The sequence below is a fragment of the Podarcis pityusensis genome, assembly GCF_964106645.2.
Source record: "Podarcis pityusensis genome assembly, chromosome: 1".
In the NCBI taxonomy this organism is placed as follows: Eukaryota; Metazoa; Chordata; class Lepidosauria; order Squamata; family Lacertidae; genus Podarcis; species Podarcis pityusensis.
In genome coordinates, this window is record NC_138028.1 from 96567968 (window position 1) to 96582524 (window position 14557).

The 14557-nt window shown below is 40.4% G+C and overlaps 1 protein-coding gene across 1 annotated transcript in view; it reads right to left on the reverse strand.

Annotated features, from left to right (window-relative positions):
* The window catches only part of DPP10 (dipeptidyl peptidase like 10), a 580058-nt gene extending 568855 nt beyond the window's left edge, over positions 1-11203 (reverse strand). The window contains exon 1 of the mRNA XM_081006655.1: positions 11043-11203. The gene's annotated coding sequence lies outside the window, so the exon portion shown is untranslated. The remainder of the gene's footprint in view (positions 1-11042) is intronic.
* Between the last annotated feature and the right edge of the window lie 3354 nt (positions 11204-14557).

Sequence of the window (14557 nt, forward strand, 5' to 3'; positions counted from 1 at the left end):
TTTTGACCTCCCCCTTGTGCCAAAAACAGGCATAAAGAATAAAAAAATTGAAAATGCCAGAAATTATTTTTGCATGCTGTAAATTGTCCTCTCAGCTTTATGGGAGAATGAGTTTACATCTACACTTTCAGAGGCTGTGCTTTCATGTTGTGTTTGTTAACAGGAAATTCAATAAGGAATAGCCAGTTATGAGCCAAGCCACTCAATAAAGCCGGAATTGCCACTTAGCTGCCAACTGCTTTCTATCTCACAAACGGTTGTTCAAATCTGGAGAAAAAGGTTCAGGGCCATTCATACTTCAACTCTGACAAATAGGACAAGGAAATTCCAAGGTACTAAATAGCTCCAACTGCAAACTAAAGTAAAATAAAAAATAATAAAAAAATGAATCTTATATTAAGAGATATGGAAGATTTATTCTGCTTCCTGCTCATTTCTCTCCTTGCTCTCAGTTGATGAGAGCTGTTTTCTATGTTGCTGCTTCTGCCAGCAAAGATAATATGCTTGTCAGATTACCTGTGCCTTTGGTAGAAACACAGTTTGATTAAAAGAGGCTTATAACGTATTACCTTCAGCAAACACTTGTCTCTCCATACACACCACACTCATGGTGGATGTGATTTGTTATAAAATCATCAACTCCTTCCTGTAACCTGGAATTTTCAAGATGTACAACTGTCTGAGAGTTCTGGCACATAAGAATGATTCAATGGCTCAGGGTATACATAACTCTTTAATGCTGTGCCATGTGCCTTCTCCTCAACAATAACAGTAACAACCTTCCCCCTCTTCCCCAAAAAACTATGGGGCAAATGTACACACACACACACACACACACCAGTCAAGCTTGCATTATAGCACCATGCTCATGCCTCTATGTCTTGTTTGTTCTTCTGCAAGTCTGCAAACTAGGGAACATAGTTTAGTGTGTTTTTTACCATTAAATGATCTGGAACACTGGGCTAAGGGAAGCTGCTTTATACCACTGTTCCCTCTAGTCCATCATTGTCCTTTTACTGGTTACACCCAGGATTAGCCACACCTGAATTCAAACCTGGAGTGTGTTTTCTTCAGCCCAACATCCCTGAGATCCGTTGTTGGCCCAGGCTCTGAAAAGCAGCTTACTGCTAGGAGGATCTGCTTTATTGAGATGGATACTAATACTATCAAGGAGTCCAGCCACAAGAGACTCACAATGCCTGCCAGTTACAGGTCAATGCTGCACTCTTCTCCTTTCCATATCTGAGGTGGGATGCTGCAATCCAATGGTTGTTCACTAGGCTAATTTCAAGCCTAACGAAGCTCCTGAGGTTCCTAGATCATGGCTCCAAGTCCCTGGCATTGCGAGAGGGTCTTGCTTCCCCAACAGCCACAGCCTTGGAATCCCTCAGAAATCAGGTATATAGCTTTGTCTACCAGCTGCCCAGCCTGCAGCCTTGCTTCTACCTTCGAGCTCACATAACTCAAACTCTCAACTCTAGCCTTTGTCTTTCTAACAACCAGCAAGTTGAGGAAGGGTGACCCACCCATTTGTCACCCTGCACTGAGCCGCTTCCTTTGTTACCTTACTGGCTCCTACTCAGAGGGCCATTACCTCACCAGGAAGCTAGCATGGCTATTCCAGGAACTGAATCTGTGCTGGATCTGGTCTACCAAGTTTGTAATCAAAACCCCAAGTTTGTAATCAACTCCCAGCATGAAAGCTGCCCATAGCTGCAAATGGTGGTGGTCGTTTCCTAGAAAAAAGGTGCCAGTACTCTATCACGAGCACCGACAGCGAGGCAACCAGGGTGCACACGGCCAGCAGCAGGGAGCAGAGCGTGATAGGGGAAGCACATCAGATGCTGTGCTGCCCACTCTTGCACTCCTCAGGGAGTGGCACTCGTACATTCCACCAGCCCTGGGAGGTGGCAGCAGTGGTTAGGCCTGAGGAGGGCTTTGTTCATGCCGTGGCTCCTCATGAGGTTGAGTGTCTCGGGGCGGGGGGGGGGGAGTTGTTGGTTCTGCATACCAGTGCATACCACAAGGAAATAAAACACTAGTTGTAAAGCAGTGAGATGAAAGACCAACCTTATCACTTTTCTGGCATGTGCCCACCAAACCAAACAAGACACTGGACCAATCCAGGGTTTTGTTTTCTGGTCTGTTGGCAAGCCCACATAGATAGCATCTCTTCAAAGCTGCTCTTTACTCAGATGATAATTCTGCCTTCTTCAATAGTTCTTTAAAAGCTGTGTTGTGGTATAAAGAAATCTATTAGCATGCGTCCTTTTCCTAACATGATTTTCACTGGGTTGCTGCCTTCATTTAATTTTATCTTTTCTGTTAAAACACTCTTAAGACTGAGATAACAAACATAATTCAGCAATTTGTACTTCAGTTCATTCTGACTGATAATTTTCTAATTAATTCCCTCACTCAAAGGGGAGAAAAAACCTTCGCTGATTTTTATGTTTCAATTTAGCATTCAGTTTAGCGATTAGATTAGTAATAGAGTCCATTTTAAAAGATGACACTCTTCAAGGCGAAGTGGGAATGCCTCCCAAATCACATCTTGGTAGATATCTAGCTTATTATTATCTAGCCAGTCAGTGCAGGCTATACTGAGCTAGAATGGTTTGACTCAGTATAAGGCAGCTAAGTGAGATGAACATAAGAAGACTCCTGCTGGATCAGGCCCATGTCCCATCTAGTCCAATGAGAAGCCTATGGGAAACTCACAAGCAGGATCCGAGCACTTTGCGTGGCAAGTCCCCCTCCCCCCTTGGGAAATAAAGACACAGGACACAGTATTTAAGGTTAACGAGCGGAAAAGGCCACAACTTTATTGATTGCAGGAATTGAGCGGTATTGGCTTAGGCATTCGTCCTAACAACTAGCCGGCTTCAGCCCGATTGCATGAAGGCCAGTAAGGGTTAACCACTAGTGGGGGGAGTCCTGCTGATGTACATCAACTAGGAGCTCCCCCGGGGTCACCGCTCGGGGGCATGCCTTAGGCCCACACCTCCATAGGCTTTGGACAGGGCAATGCCCCCCGGAATCCTTTACAAGACTACCGGACTACTTTACCGGGTCAGCTGGAACGGCGAAGAGAGGGCGGTCCTCAGGCGCGCCGGCCATAAATAGCTCAGGCCACGCCTCCCTGGCAAGCCCATTGGCTGGACAGGGCGATGATGCGCCCGAGGATTCCCTCATTCTCACGGGGGCTGTGAGTCAGCCCCCGCGTGCGTGGGGAGGGCGTGGGCCCGCAACCCCACCTCCTCTCCAGCTCGGAAGTGGCTTTCTCCTCCTGTGGTTTTCAACAGCATGACTGTCTCCAGCTGTGGAGGCAGAGCACAGCCATCAGCAGCCTTCTCCATGAATCTGTCTACTCCTCTTTTAAAGCCACCCAAGTTGGTGGCCATCACTGCCTCCCGTGGGACTGAGTTCCATAGTTTAACTATGTGCTGCATTAAGAAATGCTTTATTTTCTCTGTCCTGAATCTTTCAAAATTCAGCTTCATTGCTTTTCTCCATCTCTCACAACACTAGAACTCACGGACATACAAGTTATCACTGTTTACTTAAATCTAAAGCACCAGATGTATTTGTGCATGCAGTTCTACTCCCAGGTGCAATCTCATGAATGTATTTATCACATGAATGCTTATTTTGCTCTATGCTGCACCTAATATTATGGAATCTGGCGAAATTACAGGAGGCAATTTGTAGCAGAGCAGTGAAAACATTGTGAGAAATCAGATTTTGCAAGAATTCTTAATTGTTGTTGATACAAATTTGCCCAAAACAAAGACTTATTGGTCTTGAGTAAACATGCAGGACAATTATTTAAAGCATGGTGTATATCACTGTAGCTGGATGAGAATTCAGATCAGCAATATTTGTTCTGCATTCTAGTTCTTGCTACTTGGGTGGCACAATTTTATTCTGTGAACTGCCCTAAGACCTCCAGGTATAGGGCGGTATATAAATTCAAATTATTATTATTATTATTATTATTATTTAAAACCCAAGTAGAGTCCAACACTTACTATGGATGATAAGACATAGAGTAGACCCACTGAATTTAATGGACTTAAGCAACTTAAAACCTATTGATTTAAATGGGCATGTTCTGAGTATGACCAATACTTGATATCTCCCTCCACTCCCAGTCTGCAATTTTTACATGATGAGCACTCTCATCACAGTTTGCAATTACACATTCACACAAAGAGGTTGGAGTAAAAGGACATATCATCACATACAAGCAGCCAAGGTAGCTCCAAAGTTCTTCAAGAAGAAGCAGATCATTAGGCATTTTTTAATACCAGAGCAATTTCCCCACTTAACATCACTCCTAGGAGCAACATCTGGAAGCTGCCTTAATCTCAAGAGATGAAGCAAAATGAAAGAAATAGATTAAATATGTTTATGTATATTTAAGGAATAATACCAATGAGCACCAACATACGTCTTTGAGACATTTCCCGACTTCAGGGAGAAATAAATTAAACATGCAATAAAAGTTTATTGCTGTTGGGAGATTTCACTTTGGAAAACCTGCTAGGGATAAATTTAATGGCATTGTAAATTTTATTTTGCGAGGAATGATTATTTGGGCCTGTAAGGACTGACAATTCTGTGTAAATCTAATCAGCTAGCTAGCAATTAATAATATTAAACTGCCTCACATCTTTTGAACGCTTGAATGACCCACGATGTGCTGAGGAGTCTACCCCTTAAAAAGCCGATTATTCACAGACCAATTAATGCTTACTTGGCATGTTCAAAAAGTAAGCATTCCCCACCGCTATTATTATTATTTTTTTTAAAAAGGAAAATCATCCCCTCCTGTCATAGCAAGATACTACTTTCCTTTGATGCAGCTGAAAGAGCTCCCAGAACCTTTTCCCAATTCAGCTTTCCCAGATTAATTTCTTACATTTTAGCAAGAGAGAAGAAAATCATTCATTCCTGTGATTTATCCCCTAGTAAAGCACTCTCCTAATGTTCCTCCTATTTTGACTTTTAGAGAGGCTTTAGGCTTTAAAAATTGTCAATATGCTCAGTTGGGCACTGGAGTTACCATGCTTATGGTTTCAGCCACATGAAATATACAGCCTACTGTGCTGTGCTGCCCTCCCCCCACCCCAATTTTAGAGCAGGTTTGGGAGGTGCACAGAGGCTGTAGGAAAAAGGGGTAATCTGTTCCATCAACTATGTCTATTTCACTGATAGATAAACACCATTGGATGTCATGCTTTAAAACACACACACCATTACTAGAAGACTTCTCCTTGCTCTCAGGATACTATACTTAACCACCATGAGCCCAGTGCATATGCATTAAAATTAAGACACCACACATCATACATAGCCTCACATTTCACATGAATCAATTTAGGCTCATTTTGAATGAATGAGAATGGTGACATATCAAAGGACAAAATGAGCCTTTAACTGGAAGAACAAGCACACAGGAGAGGTTGTGTGATGCAGTGGTCAGAGTGCTGGAGTAGGATCTGGGATATAGGAGTCTGAATATACAGTCAGGTCACTAAGTTGAGACCAGCCACCATCTCTCAACCTAGCCAACCTCTTAGAGATACCTATAAATATTTACATTGCAAGTAGAGGACTCACCAGAAAAAGATGAAAGAACTTTTTTCCTAAGGTCACTAGGACTGCTTTCTTGACTTTGAATGAATTAATAAATGACTAATCAGTTATGTCAACCAGTCAGTCAGTCAAATTTATTTGTTAGAAACCATTGGTCATCAAAAAAAATTACATGCTACCATTATTCATACCTTAAATGTAAATGCCCACCACTTTCCATACTTAATGTCATATATTTACATATTTAGAAGGACAAATGTAAGCATTAGCCAGTCATCAAAGATATAAAATTAATGAGCTGAACTAGGGCATTAAAAGAGAATAATAAAATTTGTGCACTCATCACAAATTTTTAAGATGGATTAGTTGTGCAATAGACATGTATGCTGACAGCACAAACTCAGATTCATGCTTGCCGCACAATAAGATTTTTTAACAAAAGTACTGTTGTGGTATTTTATTTTACATGTGTTTAACCTGCTTTAAGCTAAAACTGCCAACCCTGACTCTTTTGTAATTGTTTCTTACAGTTTAATGAAAATATGATTTTATATGCTCTAAGCTGCCCTAAGTGGAAGGCGATCTTTCTCTAATAATAATTTTTAAAAGAAAAAAGACACTGTTTATTGTCAACAGAGAAAATCACCTTGAGCAATTTACACTTGGGCAATACTTTAGTTAGGGTAAGCCAAAATGTCACAAAATACAGAGCAAGATTTTATGTTCACCACACCTTTTAATCAGGTTGAATGCTAAGGGTTAGGAGTAAGAGGGTATGGCTAAAAGGGGGGCGGGATATTAAAAAATCACTTGAGGAGGTAGTCTCAAGACAGAATGAGGAGCAGATTGCACACTTAATTGGATTAGTCTCTGCTGGTTTTAAGCAGGTGTCAGGTTACCCTCTAGAAGTATAGGGAAAATAAGCATTGGCTGATCTCTACATTTTAAAAATGCAACAGTTACCCAAACTTAGATTTTGGAATTAAGCTGCTTATGTTATTATTTCAACCTTACTAAATATAAACAATATATAAATAATTGTACACATACATGCATACAAATGTTTTCTGTTGAAGCATGGAAGACTAAAATCTATTGTTTAAAGTTTGCCTTTGATAACACCTTCCTTTTTTATAACATTTTATTGGTTTTGTAATAAAATGATAAAATCTTCTGTACCTAGGAAAGTTGGCAAGTTATTCTATCATTAAATGAAGACAAAGGGAGAATACATATATGCTTTCCATTTTTAAGACCAACTTGGTTTAGAAAGCCAAGATAACTTGTTGGCACCCTAGCTCCAGGTATTCTTGGAGGAAATTCTGAATCTAAATCTTTTTAAATTTGGATTTCAAATTTGGTTTTGCGTGTATTCCAGATTACAGACTATTACAGATTATTGTTGGCCTTGAATTTTGTTAACCTGTTCTTATGGCTATATATTTATTCACGTTGCTGTATGTTTATATATTTGTCAGTAAAAATAAAGCATGTTCTAAATCTAGTGGTGCTTTTGTTTCTCTCTTATATTCTCAATCGGAAATCAATACTGTTTTGCCTTGTGCACAACCGCCAGCTATTGAAGTCGCTTCCAAGACTTGGCTCACATTTCCAGCATTTATAATTTCTGCTTATCTGATGTAGTCTTTCTGGAATCATGTACCAGCTGGATGTAACCTTATGACAACTTTCACATACATTTCCATAGAATGAAAAAGTTATGCACACTTTCCCATATATACTTCCTATATCATGACCCTACTGTAACATACTCATTCTTCTTCACAAAATAGGGAGAATTAAACTTTACTTTTAGGCATCAAATGCTTTCCATCAGCCACAATATATACTTATATTGTCAGAGTTTGTAAAGAGTGAATGGAATGGCCAAAAGTATACTGGGTGGCATTTAACTAATGTTTACTCAGAGTAAACCCACTGAAATTAATTAACATGAATACGTTAGGTCCATTGATTTCAATGGATCTCCTCTGAGTAAACATTAGTTAAATGCCACCCAGTATACTTTTGGCCTTATCTTAAACGAAGGCTGCACAATTTGTAGCCCACCAAACTGAACTAAGCCATACTTTGGCACCTGCAAATAATTTGATTGCATCCCCTATAGTTGCAGGTACAGGGAGACAGGAGGAACAGGACGTTTGTTAGGCAAATTTATCACCAATGATCAAACTTTGATTGACTCCAAACTTTGCCATACTTTGGAGGGATTCTGAGTGTGCTCCCAACAAGGAATGCAAACTTTTTTTAAAAAAATAATAAAACAGGATTGAGGACTTTCTACGAGTATGTGTGTAGAAAGTAGCCCACGGTGCAAAAATTGAATTCATTGCTCCACCCACTTTTTCCTCTGGCTCTGTCCATCAATTGCATGTGAGTCTTTGAAGGCTGCCCAGGAGGGAATGTGATCCACAGGCAGGAAAAGTTTTCTCACCCGTTTTAAGCCCTCATTGCTACATATCCCAAAACTTTCAACAGCCCATCTACCAATCCTTGCCTGTGCCTTTTATCATTCTGTGTTCAGCTCTCTTCAGAATAGTATACAACATACTGTATACAGTTTTTAGTTTGCCTTGCAGAGTGCTTGATATATCTACTGCATCTAATTCCTTTGCTTTCACTTGAAAGTAAGTTTCAATTTACCCATCCTTTTGAGGCATACTGGAGCAGAGGTGTGAGGAGCAATCTCTGTTTCCAGAGCTAATCATCAGAGAGAGGTGGTAGGTTGCGCAACAGGAGAATTTCTTAGGTTGAGATCTTATGGACTGACAAGTTTCTGAATTGGTATCTCATGAATATCTTTTAGCCTAGTATTTGTTGGGGGTATTTGTAAAACTGCAAGGAACTCTGTAGTGATGTTGTTCAACTTTCTTCCAATGAATCCAGCTGAGTAACATATAGCACCTCCAACAATTTCAGCTGCCAGGTTTTAGATCTTACAGAACCAATAGTGCTCTTTCACCGAAGTCATTCTCTGCTCCAATTAGATTACAGTCTTACTCCATTATCAATCACAAGCCAAGAAAGCTATGTTCATTTCAGACACAGCTGCATATGGTATGCCATCTCTCTATCTCCCGCTCTGCAAATCAGTACTTCATGAAGAAAAATGAATGTATGTGTCTTCTTTCTACATAAGAATCCCTCAGAGAATTGGTTCTGTCCCTTTGGAAATGCAATGACACTGCAGAAAACAAAGCCGTTCTGTTGATGTTACAAGCACAAAAACCAATGTCATAAATGAAAGTGGAATGGAGATTGATGCACAAAACCCCTAATGACATCTGGTCTTGAAAGAGCCAAATATGTAAATTTTTCATGAGAACAGGCACGGCACCATCCAGTACGATGGTTCATCCTCAGACATCTTCCCTATAAACAGCAGTGTGAAGCAGGGCTGCATTCTTGCAGCAACTCTCTTGCAGCATATTCTTCTCTCTGTTGCTCTCCTATGCTTTCAGTTTGACCGAAGATGGAATGTACCTCCATTCAAGGAGAAACGGGGGTCTGATCAACCTGGCACATCTCCATACCAAGAACAAAGTGCAATGGGTTCTTATCCAAGAGATGTTATTTGAAAATGATGCTGCCCTGATAGTGCATTCCAAGGAAGCTCTACACAGACTCATCAACCATTTTGCCCAAACCTGCAGGGAGTTTGGCCTTACCACCATCCTGATGAAGATCAACATCCTGAGTCAGGATGTTGCCAGCACCCCACGCATCAGCATTGAGGTGGTAAATGATGCTGTCTACCTGGACTCCACAATAACCAGCAATCTCTCCATCGACACTGAGCTTCACATGAGTATGGGCAAGGCAGCTATGGCAATGGCTTGCCTCTCCAAAATGCTATGGGAGAAATGTGATGCTAGTGACCAATACCAAGATGAAGGTCTGCCAGGCTTGTGTGTTGAGCACATTGCTTTATGGAAGTGACTTGTGGGCAATTTACACCCACCAGCAGAGACACCTCAATACCTTCCATATGCACTATATCAGGGAGATTTTGGGAATGGCAGGACAGAGTCTCAAACAAAGATGTGCTCTCCCAAGCCCCCATTCCCAGCATATTTGCATGTCTGTCTCAGTGATGTCTACACAGGCTTGGTCAGATCTGGCCCAGTGAGCCAAAAACTGTTCCCCACAGCAGATGTACAATAAATAGTATACAATTACAGCATAAGGTGGTAAGTCTGTTAGAAGTTCTCTGCAGCCATCTTGAAAGTCACCTAGCTTGTATCCAATGGTTATGCAAGTGGAAAACAACTCAGGCAACCCATCCTGCCCTGCAGCCCCTCTATCCTCCAAAAAGTCTCTCCCGAGGGTAACATGGGAATCTACCGAACAATGTAAACTGTATCATATAAGCCTACAGTCCCAGGAGCGGGAGGGTATTGATCAATATTAGGTGCAGGAAGGAACACTGGGCAAATGGAATGGACAGGTCCATCGGTCCTACTATTCTGGGCATCTTTTCAACAAGATGGAGGGTGATAATGCTTTAATTAAATAAATAATACATTTTTTGTTTCTATCTGTATAGTGAATGAAGAGGCCCAAACAGAATTGTGGATCTCTTACTTTAGGACTGATCCTGTTTAACATATTTCTATAGTAAATTATTCTATTCGGAAACAGTTCTGGACCTGCTCAATTCATGCTACTTCATGTGAGAGATTGCAACATTTTCCAAAGAATATTCATTGCATTTTGTGTTTGCTTTGTTTTCAGAAAGGTCATCAATCTCTGTTAACTCTGGTTTTGCTGCTGTTTAATAAAAGTCCTGCAGCTGCAATTCTTTGTGATGTGTGTTTGTATATGTATGAATAAAATATGTTATATAAATATCACCAGCAGGACAAACTCAACCTTTATAGCACCTCAGCTTTGGAATGTGCTATTCTAATCTTATTTATTTTTATTTATAAGATTTCTCACCCACCCTTCACTGAAACAATCCAGGGTGGTTTACAACACTATAATATGGAATCTTTTTTAAAAAAAACAAGCAAGATAAAACTATTACAATTATGAAACAAGTAAAACCATTCCAGATGGAACAGAACAGTCCAAGTTCAATAAAAGAGATGGGCCCCATAAAACAAACTACCTCATCTGACAAAGGACAAGATAAAAAGGTGTGTCTTCAGCATATGGCAAAAGCTGAGGAATGATTATGCTAGGATTTAGGCTAAGTAGTGAGGGAGCCAAGTTTGCTGATGACACCAAGCTGTTCAGGGTGACAAAAACTAAAAGGAATTATGAAGAGCTCCAAAATAATTTACTATATTAGATATAATAATAGAGAAAACAGTGGAAAGAAATGTGATGGGGGTTTTTATATTAGCAAAGCTACGTGTCAACTTAAATGGTGTACTATGGAAAAAGTCAATAGAAGCTGAATTAGGTAGCCTTACCTGGAAGGAAGGTTCCTCTCCTTTACTGCACTGGAAGTTCTGAATACATTTGCAAATGGACAAAAGGATGATTGCCAGAGGTGGAGAATGGTCAGCAAGTTTGTTGTTGTTTAGTCATTTAGTCGTGTCCGACTCTTCATGACCCCATGGACCAGAGCGCGCCAGGCACTCCTGTCTTCCACTGCCTCCCGCAGTTTGGTCAAACTCATGCTGGTAGCTTCGAGAACACTGTCCAACCAATGGTCACCAAAGAGCTTTGTAAAGAAATAATTTGTAGACCCTTGATCAGAATATGTGTTCCCCTTGCTATCTTCCCTTTTCTTGTGTGTCTTTTTTCAGTATCAAGCCTCATGACAGGGCCTGTCTCATTTCCTTTTCTTGGCATGATCTGCTTTGCGAGATGATGATGATGATAGTCTGAAAAGTGGAGTAAAAATATCATGCATAAACAAACAAACAAGAGCAATCTATTTCTATATTTAATCATTTTTTCTAGTTTTTCAGATGGTCCTTTCCTTGCTTTAAGCCCTGTTTCATGCTCACAGAAATAAGAATTAAAAGGAATAAAACGTTCTTTTAATGGTCTTCATTTGAACCTGACTAGAATAGGTAATTGTGCTCCTTCCCATGGTACCTTGCTCCACCATAAGGAAGGTCACGTCCTCTCTAAAAATCAGGACAGATAACTCTTGAATGGCCTCACGTGCAGTTTAATGAAGGGGACAGGTAATTATATAAAAGCCTCCCAAAAGAGAAGCAAAATATATTTTGACCTTTACATTGCAACACACTGCATTTTCTGGAAACAATGTCCTTACTTCTTAATTTAGAACTGAAAAAGATTTGCCAGGTCTGAACTAGTTATATTTCTTAACCATTCACCACTGCCAACTGCCTATAGATTTCCTATAAGTAAGACTCATTCATTGTGCAAATTAGATCAATCTCTTTGCTCCAAGGTTGTAATCTCAGCAGTGATACCTGCCTGTTGCGATGACAAGTAATTTTCCAAGTTAGGGGCTAGCTTCCAGAGAATTCTGTTACTCATTCGATTTATCAGCTCATCAGAATACTTTATTGGTTCACAGAGATTCGTTAACCTTCCGCCACTTGTTATTCTGCCCATATGACTATTACCACTACTGCTATCTCAGAAATGATGTTTTTTAAAAGGTATGAGAATAGACTGCAGTCCTGTCAAATGCAGCAAAACCAAATCACTGTCATCACTCCTATTTTCAGACCACTAGGTATTGATTACATTGCAGGTATTCCAGAATAATTACTTCTGAACAAGTCGGAAATCCATAACAAGCACCATCAAGCAAATTTACATTTTAATGCTACAAATATTTTCCATTGCATTGACATATCGGTGCAAGGGGTTAAAATAAACTGCTTTTACCTTTCCCATTAAAACTCTTGAAATAAGATATTAGACGCCGGATACATCTCAACATATGCTTTCTGGGAGTGAGGATAAAATAACATTTATACCCCTGACTTTTCTATAAATATTTTTAAGTAGTTCTGTTTAAAGAAAGGTACAGTAGTTGTCTGGGTGACAGAGCAAATGCTAAAGCTCTATAAATTAGGAATGTGCAAAAGATTTGGATGAATCCCAAATCAAGTACCAAAGCAGGGCCGCTCTGAAAAGTTTGGGCTTGTTCAAGCTAAAGTGGAATTTCTTCAAAGCACCTCAAAGTGAGGCAGGAAAGTCCAAAAAAAATTACGTACAATGCATTTTTTTCCAGTGAATGAGTCTAACAGATTCATCACATTCATTTCCCTCGCGCATGCTGACAAGAAAAGGTAACAGGCAGTGCTTTTTTTCTGGGGGAACACAGGGATACGCATACTCCTAAACATTTTGTGAATCTAAGTTTGGCCTCATTGAGGGGCAGTAATTCAATTTGAGAAAATGATAGTACCCCTAAAAAAAAATTTTAAGAAAAAAAGCACTGGTAAACAGGTCATTTATGTGCAGGCCAATTATCTTGCCTAGAACAAAGAAATAATTTTGGGATGGGAAGAATGAAGCTATAATTTTAAGGTTTTCTGTGTTTTGTCTTTCTCCAGTCTTAAATTTGGCTTGCCACATGTCAACATACATTTGCTTTATTTTATTTTAAACGAAAGTCTATGTGAAAATTGATACTTGTTTTCCTGGGCATTTCTCCTCAAGCCTGGATTACTGCAAATGCACTCTATGCTGGGGCTAATAAAGTGCATTTTTGTACATTATTTTCATGAATATACACATCTTCTACAGCACATTTCACATAAGTAAGCATTTCTATAGGAATTATTTGTACAGAGAACTGCTTTGCAAAATTTAGAGAAGAGTTTTGTTTCAGTTCCTATAATGGTTTAGAAAGTACAAATTGGGCAGGGTTTTCATAAAAATGTGAAAAGAATTACAGTGGTACCTCGGGTTACAGACACTTCAGGTTACAGTCTCTGCTAACCCAGAAGTAGTACCTTGGGTTAAGAACTTTGCTTCAGGATGAGAACAGAAATCGTGTGCCAGCAGCACAGCAGCAGCGGGAGGCCCCATTAGCTAAAGTGGTACTTCAGGTTATGAACAGTTTCAGGTTAAGAATGGACCTCCAGTACGAATTAAGTTCGTAACCAGAGGTACCAATGTATTTTCTTCTCTATCTCTAATTGGGATGAATTTAATACAATAATTCTTAGTGGCTGTCAGACCTTTGTAGGTGGGATGGTGTTGCTCACCTGCCTTCCCAATGCTGTATGCCACTGCTTGTTACGGTGGCTGTGAGGAAGCAAGGAAGCAAGAAGCCTGGCACAGGGCAGGTGTAGCAGCAGAGCAATCCAATGCTGCACCAAGCTCCCCGCTGCCTTGTCCTTCCCACTTGAGAACCTGCCATGAGGCATGGCTTTGCGAAGCCAGATGAACACCACCACCCCACAAGCCACTACTGACCATCCTTGGCTTCCTCATTTGTCAAGAGACATAAAACAGAAATACAATCTGTACAGATTTTAAGAATGATGTACAGTGGTACCTCGGGTTACATACGCTTCAGGTTACATACGCTTCAGGTTACAGACTCCGCTAACCCAGAAATAGTGCTTCAGGTTAAGAACTTTGCTTCAGGATAAGAACACAAATTGTGCTCCAGCAGCGCGGCGGCAGCAGGAGGCCCCATTAGCTAAAGTGGTGCTTCAGGTTAAGAACAGTTTCAGGTTAAGAACGGACCTCCGGAACGAATTAAGTACTTAACCCGAGGTACCACTGTAAATGCAAAATACTTCCATCAGAGAAGCCACTGACCTGCACATACTGATGTGGTTCAGGTTGGCCAGAGCAATGAATCTGACATCACAGATGCCTTGAAGGAGTTGTCAATGCTTCTTAAAAAGCAGCTAATTACAAACTGTGACTCTGTCATCCCAGTATTTTTCTTTACAAATTAGGAACAGTGAGGTGAGGCAACAAGGAGGAGGCGGGGATCAAAGAATGTAAGAAGCCACCTCAGTAATTATACTGA